We start from the raw sequence: 16590 nt of genomic DNA on the forward strand, positions 1-16590 counted from the left end.
ATCTATGTAGTGTGTGACTGAGCAGATCTATGTAGTGTGTGACTGAGAAGATCTATGTAGTGTGTGACTGAGCAGATCTATGTAGTGAGTGACTGAGCGGATCTATGTAGTGAGTGACTGAGCAGATCTATGTAGTGAGTGGCTGAGCAGATCTATGTAGTGTGTGACTGAGCAGATCTATGTAGTGTGTGGCTGAGCAGATCTATGTAGTGTGTGACTGAGAAGATCTATGTAGTGTGTGACTGAGCAGATCTATGTAGTGAGTGACTGAGCGGATCTATGCATACCTCCCAACTGTCCCGATTTTCGCGGGACAGTCCCGTTTTTTTGGGACTGTCCCGCTGTCCCACCCGCGGGCCACAGTGTCCCGCGGTGGGGGTGGGGCAGTTGGGAGGGTCCTGCACTCTCTGCTCTGCTGCGCACAGCGTCTATACAGTGCAGATAGGTGGAGAGGGGACATGCCAGCAGCTCACGGAGCGCTGGACATGCCCCCTCAGTGACGAAAATGGGGGCGTGGCACGCGATCGCGGGGCCTCCCGCGAAGCCACGCCCCCTTTTCATAGGCCACGCCCCATTTTCGGGAGCGCGCACGGCTTCGCCGCGCGTGTGTACCTCTTTACCTAGGAAGAAAGTTGGGAGGTATGTCTATGTAGTGTGTGGCTGTCACACACAGGAGGGCACCAATATTTATCTTGCCTCCGGGCAACTGGGATGAACTTACGCCACTAATATGCGGACACATTTGTCTGATACTGTAGAGCTGGAGTTCTATGTAACGCTGCAAATCTTCCTGCTCTCGCGTTGTTGTGTATTACACTATCAGATATACAGTATATTATATTACTGTGTAGTCAGCCAGTCCTGCTAATTGCAGAAAGCTGATTGCTAATTACCAGTTCCATCATGTGGACGGCGACTGTTTATTGTTTTCCATTACTTTCTGTATTGGTAGGAACATTGCACAACGCTGCACATTAAGTCTTGTTTCCCGCCGTTATCATCGTTTTCAATTATAATGTAATACTTGATAATTAGATGAAATGAGTACTTGTATGCTAATTACCAATTATCCCCTTCCTTCCCTCCCTACACGTACCCTATACACCCCACTGCTCACATTACCATTCAATCCCAAATCTGCAGGGAGTTGCGTTATTCCGGCACAATGTACGGGAACTGCAGGACACGATATACATGCGCAGTGAGAGGCGTATTCATCACAGTCCGCATCGCAGAGATGTATAAACTATCACATGCAGGGAGTTGCGATATTCCGGCACAATGTACGGGAACTGCAGGACACGATATACATGCGCAGTGAGAGGCGTATTCATCACAGTCCGCATCGCAGAGATGTATAAACTATCACATGCAGGGAGTTGCGATATTCCGGCACAATGTACGGGAACTGCAGGACACGATATACACACGCAGTGAGAGGCGTATTCATCACAGTCCGCATCGCAGAGATGTATAAACTATCACATGCAGGGAGTTGCGTTATTCCGGCACAATGTACGGGAACTGCAGGACACAATATACACGCGCAGTGAGAGGCGTATTCATCACAGTCCGCATCGCAGAGATGTATAAACTATCACATGCAGGGAGTTGCGTTATTCCGGCACAATGTACGGGAACTGCAGGACACGATATACATGCGCAGTGAGAGGCGTATTCATCACAGTCCGCATCGCAGAGATGTATAAACTATCACATGCAGGGAGTTGCGTTATTCCGGCACAATGTACGGGCGCGCGCGACGAAAAAACGGGCGTGGCCACACACCAGAAGGGGTGTGGCTACGCTCCAAAAGGGGTGTGGCCACTGAAAATGGCCCACAGTGCCAGTTACATTGCCCCACAGTGCCGGATACATGCCCCACAGTGCCAGTTACCTTTGCCCCACAGTGCCGGATACATGCCCCACGGCTCCGGATACATTGCCCCACAGTGCCAGATACATGCCCCACAGTGCCAGATACATGCCCCACTCAGTGCCAGTTACATTGCCCCACAGTGCCAGTTACATTGCCCCACAGTGCCAGTTACATTGCCCCACAGTGCCAGTTACATTGCACCACAGTGCCAGATACATTGCCCCACAGTGCCAGATACATTCCCCACTCAGTGCCAGATACATGCCCCACTCAGTGCCAGTTACATTGCCCCACAGTGCCGGATACAATGCCCCACAGTGCCGGATACATGCCCCACAGTGCAAGATACATTGCCCCACAGTGCAGGATACAATGCCCCACAGTGCCGGATACATGCCCCACAGTGCCAGATACATTGCCCCACAGTGCCGGATACATGCCCCACAGTGCCGGATACATGCCCCACAGTGCCAGATACATTGCCCCACAGTGCCAGATACAATGCCCCACAGTGCCGGATACATGCCCCACAGTGCCGGATACATTGCCCCACAGTGCCAGATACATGCCCCACTCAGTGCCAGATACATGCCCCACAGTGCCAGTTACATTGTCCCACAGTGCCGGATACAATGCCCCACAGTGCCGGATACATGCCCCACAGTGCCGGATACATTGCCCCACAGTGCCAGATACATGCCCCACTCAGTGCCAGATACATGCCCCACAGTGCCAGTTACATTGCCCCACAGTGCCGGATACAATGCCCCACAGTGCCGGATACATGCCCCACAGTGCCGGATACATTGCCCCACAGTGCCAGATACATGCCCCACTCAGTGCCAGATACATGCCCCACAGTGCCAGTTACATTGCCCCACAGTGCCGGATACAATGCCCCACAGTGCCGGATACATGCCCCACAGTGCCAGATACATTGCCCACAGTGCCAGATACATGCCCCACTCAGTGCCAGTTACATTGCCCCACAGTGCCAGTTACATTGCCCCACAGTGCCAGATACATTGCCCCACAGTGCAGTTACATTGCCCCACAGTGCCAGATACATTGCCCCACAGTGCAGGATACAATGCCCCACAGTGCCAGATACAATGCCCCAAAGTGCCAGTTACATTGCCCCACAGTGCCAGATACATTGCCCCACAGTGCAGGATACAATGCCCCACAGTGCCAGATACAATGCCCCACAGTGCCAGTTACATTGCCCCACAGTGCCAGTTACATTGCCCCACAGTGCCAGATACATGCCCCACAGTGCCAGATACTTGCCCCACTGTGCCGCTGTACCCCCCCCCCCCCCGTCACTCACCGGCCGCTGGCTTGTTGTTATGTGAGGGGAGAAGAGCGCAGCGCAGCGCCTCTCCTTCCCCTCACCGCTCCAGGTCTCCGGCGGCTGCCTGGCGTCGGTTCGCTAGCCAATCAAAGCTCGCGGACCGGCAGCCAATCAGGAGCCGGTCCGCAAGCTCTGATTGGCTAGCGCCGGAGACCGGACACAGCGCCGCTAGTGCTGGCAGCGGCGGTGAGGGGAGGGAGAGACGCTGCGCTCTCCTCCCCTCACATTTAGGGTTGACGGGGGCGAGTGGGGCATGATGCCCTGGACGCCGGCGGCGCCCCCCTCTCCTGGGCCTGCCAAGGCGCCCAGGGCACGTGCCCCACTCGCCCTACCCTAGATACGCCTCTGCCCCCAGTTCAGTTGATTTGCCCCCAGTAGATTTGCCCCAGTAGTTGTGCCCCCTGTCACTGTGCCCCCAGTAGTTGTGCCCCCTGTAGCTATGCCCCCAGTAGATTTGCCCCAGTAGATTTGCCCCCTGTCGCTGTGTCCCTTAGAAGCCGCTTACAAACACACACACAAAAAAAACCCAATACTTACCACTGCCCCACTCCTGCTTCCCGACCGCTGCTGCTGCTGCTCCGTTTGGTCGCTGCGGCTCCTCTCTATGGGAGAGACGTCATGACGTCTCTCCCATAGCAGCGCCGCACTGACACTAGGGGTCAATCAGGCAGAGGCGTACGCGCAGGGGGGGAAAGGGGGCGGCAAAGCTCCATTTCCTAGGAGGAGACGGAGCGTTGCAGGGGTGGAGGTGGGGAAACGGGGGCGGCGTCATCCAAACGGGGGGCGTGGTGTGGGCATGATTGCAGCAGCTGCGTCACATCACACACAGCCGCCGCCATCACAAAGATGCGAGCAGGAGGCAGCCCTTATTTCTGCTTGATCAAAGTGGGGGGAGGGGGGGGCGGCCCCCGGCGTGTGATCCGAAGTATTGCAAATTCTGCTACTTAGCAATCCTTACTGAATCGGGCCCATAGTTGTATTGAAAGGCGACATTATATAGAAACGGTATAAGTGTGATAGACGTTCCGCAGGAATCCGTTTTATCTATGGATAGAAATCTTTGTTTTTATATCTGGAACTTTAGTATATCTTTTGCACTCACTTTTATTGCTCTGGGGGTTATTCAGATCTAATCGCTAGGCTGCGTTTTCACACAGCGGGCGATCAGATCCAAACTGCGCATGCATATGCACCGCACTGTGCCGGCACGTCGCATCGGTACCCTGTGACGGGTTTGTGCGAAGGACCCATTCACACAAATGATGGCAAGGAGAGTGACAGGAAGAGGGCGTGTGTGGGTGGCAACTGACCGTTTTCTGGGAGTGGTTGGAAAAACGCAGGCGTGTCCAAGTGTTTGCAGGGCGGGTGTCTGACGTCAATTCCGGGACCGGACAGGCTGAAGTGATCGCAGCGGCTGAGTAAGTCCTGGGCTGCGCAGAGACTGCACTGTTTATACACTCCCCTGTGGGCGGCGACTATCTGTTCACAGCAGTGCAAAAATCGCCTGCTAGCGATCAGGTCTGAATTACCCCCAATGTTATCTGTGTTCAGTCAGGCAGGCCTTCCTACTGTCAGGGGACATTTACTAAGCAGTGATAAGAGCGGAGAAGTGAGCCAGTGGAGAAGTTGCCCATAGCAACCAATCAGCACTGAAGTAACATCTATAATTTGCATACTATAAAATGATACAGAGCTGCTGATTGGTTGCTATGGGCAACTTCTCCACTGGCTCACTTCTCCGCTCTTATCACTGCTTAGTAAATGCCCCCCACTGCAGCAAGACCCGGCACGTAGGATCACCAGATGTGTCCCCCAATTTCTTATGCTCTCACATCAGTCTGTATCATCCCCTAATCATATCTCCCCACATTGCTGCCTCTCATTCCACCCAACCACACGTCACTGCCACATACACCCGCGGAGGGTACGTCCCCTAATGCCAGGCCGATGTGTCCTCTTATTGGGACTGTCCAACCAAAACAGGGATGGAAGGAGGTATGCTCAACCACCTACACCACAACTTCTATGGAAGTGTAGATATTTCCGTGACTTGGTGAAAGTGCGCTAAATCAATAAACTCCTCCTCCTTCTCACCCAGCCCCTCCTCCTCCTCCTCCCCCTCTTCCTCCCTTCCATGCTGTGCATTCATAGAAAATGCATATATATATATAGGGAAAACAATGATCTATATCTATCTGCATTGTAAGTAAAGGGTCGTGCACCTGGGCCAGTAATGGGCAAGTGGCAGCCCTAGGCCGGCCTCCGAGCCATCACCTGCAGACCCAGCTCCTTCATGCTGTACTGCCCATATGGATTGCTGGAGCTCCTAACCCTTGCCTAGTGGCCTGCTGATGTTACTGCTGATAGGGTCTGATTCAGCTTATTACTGATAATCGGAGGCCGTGAATTGGAGCTGGGTGTCTATTGTGTGGTAACGGAATAAGAAAAGAACTTAGGAACATTAATTGCCAGAAACAGGCGGACCTACCACTCACACGTTCCGCCACTGGCCAGGAGCAGCACAGAGTAAAAGCCAATAAATTCCTGGGCTGCATAGAAAGGGGGGTACATGCACATGGGGCAGACATAGTATTATCATTATATATATGTCCCCTGAGAGAATACGGGGGCGTTCTCCCGGCTCCTGGGCAGCCCTCCCACATCCTATACAGTGCCCATGCCCCTGAGATTTCATGCCGTGTATTGCCTCATTATGCTGCAGGGGCAGAACCACACTGCCACAAATCACATTCCCCCCTAGGCTGGACCTCCAGGGGCAGAACCACACTGCCACAAATCACATTCCCCCCTAGGCTGGGCCTCCAGGGGCAGAACCACACTGCCACAAAATAGAGGAGGAAATGATGGCTCCCCGCCCCTCCAGTACTGCTGGTCCCACCATAGAGGAGGAAATGATGGCTCCCCGCCCCTCCTGTACTGCTGGTTCCACCATAGAGGTAGAAATGATGGCTCCCCGCCCCTCCTGTGCTGCTGGTCCCACCATAGAGGGAGAAATGATGGCTCCCCGCCCCTCCAGTACTGCTGGTCCCACCATAGAGGTAGAAATGATGGCTCCCCGCCCCTCCAGTACTGCTGGTCCCACTATAGAGGTAGAAATGATGGCTCCCTGCCCCTCCTGTGCTGCTGGTCCCACCATAGAGGTAGAAATGATGGCTCCCTGCCCCTCCTGTGCTGCTGGTCCCACCATAGAGGGAGAAATTATGGCTCCCTGTCCCTCCTGTGCTGCTGGTCCCACCATAGAGGGAGAAATGATGGTCCCACCATAGAGGGAGAAATGATGGCTCCCCGCCCCTCCTGTGCTGCTGGTTCCACCATAGAGGAGGAAATGATGGCTCCCTGCTCCTCCTGTACTGCTGGTCCCACCATAGAGGTAGAAATGATGGCTCCCTGCCCCTCCTGTAATGCTGGTCCCACCATAGAGGTAGAAATGATGGCTCCCTGTCCCTCCAGGCTGCTGGGCTATGTAGTCACCACAGGAACACCTGGAGGTGCCTGTGCATGAATAACTACTCCAGCTGACACATTGGAGGGGGATAAAGACAAAGAGCAGTATTGCGGAATAAAGTGAAGAACATAATGATGTTTTAAGTGAAGATAAAATACTTCTGACAGACAACATAATGTAAATGTACTTTTCATGGAAATTCAGATATGTGCTTTCCCAAGAGGCTCTTGACGCATTTCTCTCCAGCACAGTGAGCTGATAAAGCTGCAGAGAAATCATCAAGAGTAGAGGATGAGCTAATTAGCTCTGAGCATTGTCCCACAACATATACAGGGGGAAAAGATCCCCTATTAGGCTTCAATAAATTATTGTATGACCCAATCATAATATATTAATAGAAATACAGTAATTCTTCTTCTTCTTCTTCTTCTTTAAGTATCATGCAAACAAAATAGTGAAAAACCACAGGTTAGAACATATCGTAGGGAGAACGTCATAAACCTCTACACCAGGGCTTAAAGTAGGATTTTTCTCACCGGGGGCAAGGCAGTCATTTTGTGTAATCATGATGTCACGTGCGCAGCACAGCTAGGAAAGAAAAACAACTTTATTGTGCCGGGTGTTCCCAGGGTCTCTATGCCTGCCCCCTGTTGATTAGCCCAGTGGCACTAGCATGGAGCCCTGTCACAATCACTGGACCAGACATCAGCTAAAGATGGTTAGGGGATCTCTGGATGTCTCAGCGCCCCCTCAAATCCGGCGCCCAGGGCATAGATCTGTTTTTATTCTGATTAAAATGAGGAGCTTCCCCATTGAATGGCAGAAGAAGATATGATATGCAGGATGAAGTGCAGGCCCAGATTTACCACGTCCACCGCCAATCTGTTAGCCCTGTATGTGAACTGCAGAGGGTCTAGGAGGGAGCCAACCGTGGACTTTAAGTGAGTCAGTACTAGACACTCCATTGTCTTCATCACCACCGATGTTAGTGCTACTGGCCTGTAGTTGTTCAGGTCTCCGGAGGAGGAAGGTTTCTTTGGTACTGAAATAATGAGTGAGCAATTGAAGCAAGCTGGGACCACACCAGACTGAGCAACTTGTTGAAGATGGCCGTGAAGGCTGGTGCCAGCTGTTCGGCACATGTTTTAAGGGTGGATGGAGATACGCCATCTGGCCCTGGTGCCTTCCTTGGCTTCAGTCTCCTGAATAGCTTAGTTACCTCCCCAACCTCTGAATTAAGTGTAGGTAGGGTGCCCTGGGAGCGCGAGAGAATTCCCTACGTGACATCCGGCACTTCAGCAGGATGAGGCGAGGTATCGCTTGCGCCGTTGAGCTTCTCAAACCTACAGTAGAAACAATTCAGGTCCTCTGCCAGCTTTTGGCTAGATCCAGCGCAGGGGGTGGGGCTCTTGTAGTTGGTGGCAACTTTCAGGCCCTTCCACTCCGACTGAGGGTCATTTGTGTCAAAATTGAACACAAGCTTGTCCGCATACCGTTTTTTCGCTGCCCTGATCTCCCTAGATAGGGTATTCCTAGCTTGTATATACCTTATTTTGTCCCAGCTTCTGTGTACCTCCTCCTTGGCTAGGCGTAGCTGCCTTAGGTTAGCAGAAAACCAAGGCTTGTTGTTTGACGGCACACATAAGTCCTCACAGAAGTTAACATACGACGTGACGATGACGGCGAGATCATTAAGGCCGTTTGCAGCAGTCTCAAAAACATTCCAGTCAGTGCATTCAAAGCATGCCTGCAGTTTCAGTTCAGCTTCACTGGACCACCTCCTCATGGACTTGACCACTGGCTTTGCGGATCTCACTCGCTGCTTATAGATGAGATGCTTTCTAGTAAGAAACTGCAGAGTTCTGTAGAGTAGTGGAACTTGGTGAAAGCCCAAGGATAGTGCTTTCTCTGTAGAGTAGTGGAACTTGGTGAAAGCCCAAGGATAGTGCTTTCTCTGTAGAGAAGTGGTACTTGGTGAAAGTCCAGGGATAGTGCTTGCTCTGTAGAGTAATGGTACATGGTGAAAGCAAAGGGATAGTGCTTGCTCTGTAGAGAAGTGGAATTTGTTGAAAGCAAAGGGATAGTGCTTGATCTGTAGAGTAGTGGTACATGGTGAAAGTCCAGGCATAGTGCTTGCTCTGTAGAGAAGTGGTACTTGGTGAAAGCACAGGGATAGTGCTTGCTCTGTAGAGAAGTGGTAATTGGTGAAAGTATAAGGATAGTACTTGCTCTATAGAGTAATGGTACACGGTGAAAGCACAGGGATAGTGCTTGCTTGTAGAGAAGTGGTACTTGGTGAAAGCATAAGGATAGTGCTTGCTCTGTAGAGTAATGGTACATGGTGAAAGCAAAGGGATAGTGCTTGCTCTGTAGAGTAGTGGTACATGGTGAAAGTCCAGGGATAGTGCTTGCTCTGTAGAGTAGTGGTACTTGGTGAAAGCACAGGAATAGTGCTTGATGTGTAGAGTAGTGGTACATGATGAAAGTCCAGGGATAGTGCTTGATGTGTAGAGTAGTGGTACTTGGTGAAAGTCCAGGGATAGTGCTTGCTCTGTAGAGTAGGGGTACTTGGTGAAAGCCCAGGGATAGTGCTTGATCTGTAGAGAAGTGGAACTTAGTGAAAGCACAGGGATAGTGCTTGCTCTGTAGAGAAGTGGTAATTGGTGAAAGTCCAGGGATAGTGCTTGCTCTGTAGAGAAGTGGTACTTGGTGAAAGCACAGGGATAGTGCTTGCTCTGTAGAGAAGTGGTAATTGGTGAAAGTATAAGGATAGTGCTTGCTCTGTAGAGTAATGGTACACGGTGAAAGCAAAGGGATAGTGCTTGCTCTGTAGAGTAGGGGTACTTGGTGAAAGCCCAGGGATAGTGCTTGATCTGTAGAGAAGTGGAACTTAGTGAAAGCAAAGGGATAGTGCTTGCTCTGTAGAGAAGTGGAATTTGTTGAAAGCAAAGGGATAGTGCTTGCTCTGTAGAGTAGTGGTACATGGTGAAAGTCCAGGGATAGTGCTTGCTCTGTAGAGAAGTGGTAATTGGTGAAAGTATAAGGATAGTGCTTGCTCTGTAGAGTAATGGTACACGGTGAAAGCAAAGGGATAGTGCTTGCTCTGTAGAGAAGTGGAATTTGTTGAAAGCAAAGGGATAGTGCTTGATCTGTAGAGTAGTGGTACATGGTGAAAGCCCAGGGATAGTGCTTGATCTGTAGAGTAGTGGTACATGGTGAAAGCCCAGGGATAGTGCTTGATGTGTAGAGTAGTGGTACTTGGTGAAAGCCCAGGGATAGTGCTTGCTCTGTAGAGTAGTGGTACTTGGTGAAAGCCCAGGGATAGTGCTTGATGTGTAGAGTAGTGGTACTTGGTGAAAGCCCAGGGATAGTGCTTGATCTGTAGAGAAGTGGAACTTAGTGAAAGCACAGGGACAGTGCTTGCTCTGTAGAGTAGGGGTACTTGGTGAAAGTCCAGGGATAGTGCTTGCTCTGTAGAGTAGGGGTACTTGGTGAAAGTCCAGGCATAGTGCTTGCTCTGTAGAGAAGTGGTACTTGGTGAAAGCACAGGGATAGTGCTTGCTCTGTAGAGAAGTGGTAATTGGTGAAAGTATAAGGATAGTACTTGCTCTGTAGAGTATTGGTACACGGTGAAAGCACAGGTATAGTGCTTGCTCTGTAGAGAAGTGGTACTTGGTGAAAGCATAAGGATAGTGCTTGCTCTGTAGAGTAATGGTACATGGTGAAAGCAAAGGGATAGTGCTTGCTCTGTAGAGAAGTGGTACTTGGTGAAAGCATAAGGATAGTGCTTGCTCTGTAGAGTAGTGGTACATGGTGAAAGCAAAGGGACAGTGCTTGCTCTGTAGAGAAGTGGAATTTGTTGAAAGCAAAGGGATAGTGCTTGATCTGTAGAGTAGTGGTACATGGTGAAAGTCCAGGGATAGTGCTTGCTCTGTAGAGTAGTGGTACTTGGTGAAAGTCCAGGGATAGTGCTTGCTCTGTAGAGTAGTGGTACTTGGTGAAAGTCCAGGGATAGTGCTTGCTCTGTAGAGTAGGGGTACTTGGTGAAAGTCCAGGGATAGTGCTTGCTCTGTAGAGTAGGGGTACTTGGTGAAAGTCCAGGGATAGTGCTTGCTCTGTAGAGTAGTGGTACTTGGTGAAAGTCCAGGGATAGTGCTTGCTCTGTGGAGATGTGGTACTTGGTGAAAGCCCAGGGATAGTGCTTGATCTGTAGAGTAGGGGTACTTGGTGAAAGTCCAGGGATAGTGCTTGATCTGTAGAGTAGGTGTACTTGGTGAAAGCCCAGGGATAGTGCTTGGTCTGTAGAGTAGGGGTACTTGGTGAAAGTCCAGGGATAGTGCTTGCTCTGTAGAGTAGGGGTACTTGGTGAAAGTCCAGGGATAGTGCTTGCTCTGTAGAGTAGTGGTACTTGGTGAAAGTCCAGGGATAGTGCTTGCTCTGTAGAGAAGTGGTACTTGGTGAAATCCCAGGGATAGTGCTTGATCTGTAGAGTAGTGGTACTTGGTGAAAGCCCAGGGATAGTGCTTGCTCTGTAGAGTAGGGGTACTTGGTGAAAGCCCAGGGATAGTGCTTGCTCTGTAGAGTAGTGGTACTTGGTGAAAGCCCAGGGATAGTGCTTGCTCTGTAGAGAAGTGGTACTTGGTGAAATCCCAGGGATAGTGCTTGATCTGTAGAGTAGGGGTACTTGGTGAAAGTCCAGGGATAGTGCTTGCTCTGTAGAGTAGTGGTACTTGGTGAAAGTCCAGGGATAGTGCTTGCTCTGTAGAGTAGTGGTACTTGGTGAAAGTCCAGGGATAGTGCTTGCTCTGTAGAGTAGTGGTACTTGGTGAAAGTCCAGGGATAGTGCTTGCTCTGTAGAGTAGTGGTACTTGGTGAAAGTCCAGGGATAGTGCTTGCTCTGTAGAGTAGTGGTACTTGGTGAAAGTCCAGGGATAGCGCTTGCTCTGTAGAGTAGTGGTACTTGGTGAAAGTCCAGGGATAGCGCTTGCTCTGTAGAGTAGTGGTACTTGGTGAAAGTCCAGGGATAGCGCTTGCTCTGTAGAGTAGTGGTAGTTGGTGAAAGTCCAGGGATAGTGCTTGCTCTGTAGAGTAGTGGTACTTGGTGAAAGTCCAGGGATAGTGCTTGCTCTGTAGAGTAGTGGTACTTGGTGAAAGTCCAGGGATAGTGCTTGCTCTGTAGAGTAGTGGTACTTGGTGAAAGTCCAGGGATAGTGCTTGCTCTGTAGAGTAGTGGTACTTGGTGAAAGTCCAGGGATAGCGCTTGCTCTGTAGAGTAGTGGTACTTGGTGAAAGTCCAGGGATAGCGCTTGCTCTGTAGAGTAGTGGTAGTTGGTGAAAGTCCAGGGATAGTGCTTGCTCTGTAGAGTAGTGGTACTTGGTGAAAGTCCAGGGATAGTGCTTGCTCTGTAGAGTAGTGGTACTTGGTGAAAGTCCAGGGATAGTGCTTGCTCTGTAGAGTAGTGGTACTTGGTGAAAGTCCAGGGATAGTGCTTGCTCTGTAGAGTAGGGGTACTTGCTGAAAGTCCAGGGATAGCGCTTGCTCTGTAGAGTAGTGGTACTTGGTGAAAGTGCAGGGAATAGTGCTTGCTCTGTAGAGTAGTGGTACTTGGTGAAAGCCCAGGGATAGTGCTTGCTCTGTAGAGTAGTGGTACTTGGTGAAAGCCCAGGGATAGTGCTATTATATTTATTATCACTTGTGCCAAGTTTTGGGAAATTACTATTTCCAAAGGACTTAAGTGATAACCACCATTAGATTTCAGCTAATAAGTTTATTATTATTATTATTATTATTATTATTATTATTATTATTATTATTATAAGTAAAATGTGACGTAGCACCCATATGCTCTGGGAGACTATGGACAGCATGTCATCCAAGGCAGAGAATGCTTTGTTGTAAGAGGTGGATCTATATCTGGATACATGTGAAGATGTCTTATAGTAAGGGGTTCAAGGGTTTTACATTTGGCACTGTTCTGGAAGAGCTGTCTTATTTATTTCTCTATGGGAAATAAATGACCGCCCAAACTCTCTAATGTAAAAGGAAGGAATATACAGTAACTGGGAAGAACAATTTCTGAAATGGGGAAACACTTGTGGAACTGCAGAATGGAAAACAGAGGCCAAATTCAATCATTTCCCATACCCATTGTCCTCACCCCTTTGTCGGTAGTGGCTAGTGGTTCATCTACAGTTTTGCCTCACATTGGAAGACTCTTCTCTAGGACGGGGGTCATTTTTCTGTCCGAATGCCATACAGACTTATCCTCATACATACACTGGAAGATTCTCACATGACTTGACGCGCCAAGAGGGGCTGTTTACCGTGATTGTAGCAAAGATGAGGACATATGTGTATGCTTTTATTTCTGTCATAGGCCCTCATTCCAACCCGATAGCACATTGCACTTCCTCGCAGCGGTGTGATCGGGTCAGGAATGCGCATGCGCGGCGTGCACATTGCCCGACGACAGCAGTCGCCGGGCAACGACGCTGACAGCGGAGAAAGCAGTCGCAGCAGCGACCGCAAGTAGACTGACTGCAGGAAGGCGTTCCGGGGTGTCAACTGACCGATGGAGGCCGTTTTCGGGGAGTGGTAAGAAAAACGCAGGCGTGTCCAGGCGAACGGCGGGCGGATGTCTGGCATCAAAGCCGAGCCCATCATCGCTGGACCCATCGCATAGGGTAAGTATGCCCAGGGCTGGTCTTGATTTGTTAGAAACTGTTTTAGCATAGCAGGGCTGCACAAGGGATCGCACCCCTGCTATGCTGAAATACATTCCCCCATAGGCGGAGATTAGGTGATCGCACCCCCGCTATGCTGTAATACACTCCCCCATAGGCGGAGATTAGGTGATCGCACCCCCGCTATGCTGTAATACACTCCCCCATAGGCGGGGATTAGGGGATCGCACCCCCGCTATGCTGTAATACACTCCCCCATAGGCGGGGATTAGGTGATCGCACCCCCGCTATGCTGTAATACACTCCCCCATAGGCGGGGATTAGGGGATCGCACCCCCGCTATGCTGTAATACACTCCCCCATAGGCGGGGATTAGGGGATCGCACCCCCGCTATGCTGTAATACACTCCCCCATAGGCGGGGATTAGGTGATCGCACCCCCGCTATGCTGTAATACACTCCCCCATAGGCGGGGATTAGGGGATCGCACCCCCGCTATGCTGTAATACACTCCCCCATAGGCGGGGATTAGGGGATCGCACCCCCGCTATGCTGAAATACATTCCCCCATAGGCGGAGATTAGGTGATCGCACCCCCGCTATGCTGAAATACACTCCCCCATAGGCGGGGATTAGGTGATCGCACCCCCGCTATGCTGTAATACACTCCCCCATAGGCGGGGATTAGGGGATCGCACCCCCGCTATGCTGTAATACACTCCCCCATAGGCGGGGATTAGGGGATCGCACCCCCGCTATGCTGTAATACACTCCCCCATAGGCGGGGATTAGTGGATCGCACCCCCGCTATGCTGTAATACACTCCCCCATAGGCGGGGATTAGGGGATCGCACCCCCGCTATGCTGTAATACACTCCCCCATAGGCGGGGATTAGGGGATCGCACCCCCGCTATGCTGTAATACACTCCCCCATAGGCGGGGATTAGGTGATCGCACCCCCGCTATGCTGTAATACACTCCCCCATAGGCGGGGATTAGGGGATCGCACCCCCGCTATGCTGTAATACACTCCCCCATAGGCGGGGATTAGTGGATCGCACCCCCGCTATGCTGTAATACACTCCCCCATAGGCGGGGATTAGGGGATCGCACCCCCGCTATGCTGTAATACACTCCCCCATAGGCGGGGATTAGGGGATCGCACCCCCGCTATGCTGTAATACACTCCCCCATAGGCGGGGATTAGGTGATCGCACCCCCGCTATGCTGAAATACACTCCCCCATAGGCGGAGATTAGTTGATCGCACCAGAATGAGGGCCATAGTCCTCAGTTGGTTTCTGTGGAAAATTTTGGCACCCCTGGGTTGGTTCACCTGATGGTAGCGCCTGCCCTATCTGCACCACACGGAGTGCAGATAGGGCAGATTTAGGGGGCACCTAGAAGGAGTGGTAGCGCTGCATGGCTCCTCCATGTTGGTAATATTCTGGGCGTCTGACACTTGGTGATGTATGTTCTGCGCTGAGGCAGCTGCAAGTTTACACCATTTGGAAACGCAGAGAATTTTGCACAATGGTGTCTGAAGCTGAATGAGGCCCAGTATGTGGATTGTCTGGAGTTGAAACCATGTCCAAGTGTTGAGTTGATATATTCATATATTCAGGACAGATAAAGTTATTCCTCTCGCAGTAAGTGTCAGCTCTGTACAGCGCTATCAGAGGAAATAGTCCTGATTGCTCATCTCAGAACAAATTGCAGCTCTATTATCAGATCTTCCCTTAATCTTTGTTCCTCGCTCTAAGTGATCAGAAGGAAATTATCCTCCTTGATGATGTTACTATTCTTTTCATTCTTGGTGCTTATTCAGAATTGTGTTCCCCTCAGAATTCCACATTGTTGGAGAATATGCGCATTTTATATCATACACGTGCCAGTAATTGTCAGCCACCGGGTCCAGCATAAAGGTTTCAGTGCTAGACACCAGGGTAACGCACTGTACAATACTGCAAATACGCAGCTCCATGATAACTCACTACAGGTTATAGTGATCCCTGTGCAGAACCCGCTCCAACACCACCAGGGGCTACGGCCTAGGACGCTGCTGTACACTGTATACACCCAGTGCTGTTACCGCTGCAGCCAGTATCCGTCTGCTGTACGCTGTATACACACAGTGCTGTTACCGCTGCAGCCAGTATCCGTCTGCTGTACGCTGTATACACCCAGTGCTGTCACCGCTACAGCCAGTATCCATCTGCTGTACGCTGTATACACACAGTGCTGTCACCGCTGCAGCCAGTATCCGTCTGCTGTACGCTGTATACACACAGTGCTGTCACCGCTGCAGCCAGTATCCATCTGCTGTACGCTGTATACACCCAGTGCTGTCACCGCTGCAGCCAGTATCCATCTGCTGTACGCTGTATACACACAGTGCTGTCACCGCTGCAGCCAGTATCCATCTGCTGTACGCTGTATACACCCAGTGCTGTTACCGCTGCAGCCAGTATCCATCTGCTGTACGCTGTATACACCCAGTGCTGTTACCGCTGCAGCCAGTATCCATCTGCTGTACGCTGTATACACCCAGTGCTGTCACCGCTGCAGCCAGTATCCATCTGCTGTACGCTGTATACACCCAGTGCTGTCACCGCTGCAGCCAGTATCCATCTGCTGTACGCTGTATACACCCAGTGCTGTTACCGCTGCAGCCAGTATCCATCTGCTGTACGCTGTATACACACAGTGCTGTCACCGCTGCAGCCAGTATCCATCTGCTGTACGCTGTATACACCCAGTGCTGTCACCGCTACAGCCAGTATCCATCTGCTGTACGCTGTATACACCCAGTGCTGCTACCGCTGCAGCCAGTATCCATCTGCTGTACGCTGTATACACCCAGTGCTGTTACCGCTGCAGCCAGTATCCATCTGCTGTACGCTGTATACACCCAGTGCTGCTACCGCTGCAGCCAGTATCCATCTGCTGTACGCTGTATACACCCAGTGCTGTCACCGCTGCAGCCAGTATCCATCTGCTGTACGCTGTATACACCCAGTGCTGTCACCGCTGCAGCCAGTATCCATCTGCTGTACACTGTATACACCCAGTGCTGTCACCGCTGCAGCCAGTATCCATCTGCTGTACGCTGTATACACCCAGTGCTGTCACCGCTGCAGCCAGTATCCATCTGCTGTACGCTGTATACACCCAGTGCTGTCACCGCTGCAGCCAGTATCCATCTGC

The 16590-nt window shown here is 51.0% G+C and overlaps 1 protein-coding gene across 1 annotated transcript in view; it reads left to right on the plus strand.

Moving 5' to 3' along the window:
- Window positions 1-16590, plus strand: part of KCNK13 (potassium two pore domain channel subfamily K member 13) — a 168880-nt gene that overhangs the window by 82682 nt on the left and 69608 nt on the right. The gene's annotated exons all lie outside the window — the stretch shown is intronic.

Source organism: Pseudophryne corroboree, chromosome 12 (genome assembly GCF_028390025.1).
Source record: "Pseudophryne corroboree isolate aPseCor3 chromosome 12, aPseCor3.hap2, whole genome shotgun sequence".
Taxonomy (NCBI): domain Eukaryota; kingdom Metazoa; phylum Chordata; class Amphibia; order Anura; family Myobatrachidae; genus Pseudophryne; species Pseudophryne corroboree.